A 235-nucleotide genomic window follows, 5' to 3' on the forward strand; every position below is an offset into this window, starting at 1 on the left:
TGCAGACATCTTCCTTTTCACTATGAGCTAACCGTATTTGTGAATGTACAAAGAATTTTTTTCATGATATATACTGCAAAATTTATATAAATACATTCACACGAAATGTCTCTGTGAAATTTACCACTTCTTGCATTCACACACAGTCCAACACTGGCCAACCTTGCTTCATTTTCAGATTACACTGCCAATTATTCTTTTGTGCATCTTGCTTTGAAATCAGGAGCACCAGATG

The 235-nt window shown here is 35.3% G+C and overlaps 1 protein-coding gene across 1 annotated transcript in view; it reads right to left on the reverse strand.

The window, feature by feature from the left end:
* Positions 1–235, reverse strand: part of LOC119581792 (cGMP-dependent protein kinase, isozyme 2 forms cD4/T1/T3A/T3B-like) — a gene marked incomplete at its 5' end in the record, with an annotated part of 43,492 nt that overhangs the window by 2,018 nt on the left and 41,239 nt on the right. Inside the window, 1 exon segment of the mRNA XM_037929921.1 lies at positions 1–235.

The sequence above is a fragment of the Penaeus monodon genome, chromosome 15 (genome assembly GCF_015228065.2).
Source record: "Penaeus monodon isolate SGIC_2016 chromosome 15, NSTDA_Pmon_1, whole genome shotgun sequence".
NCBI lineage: Eukaryota > Metazoa > Arthropoda > Malacostraca > Decapoda > Penaeidae > Penaeus > Penaeus monodon.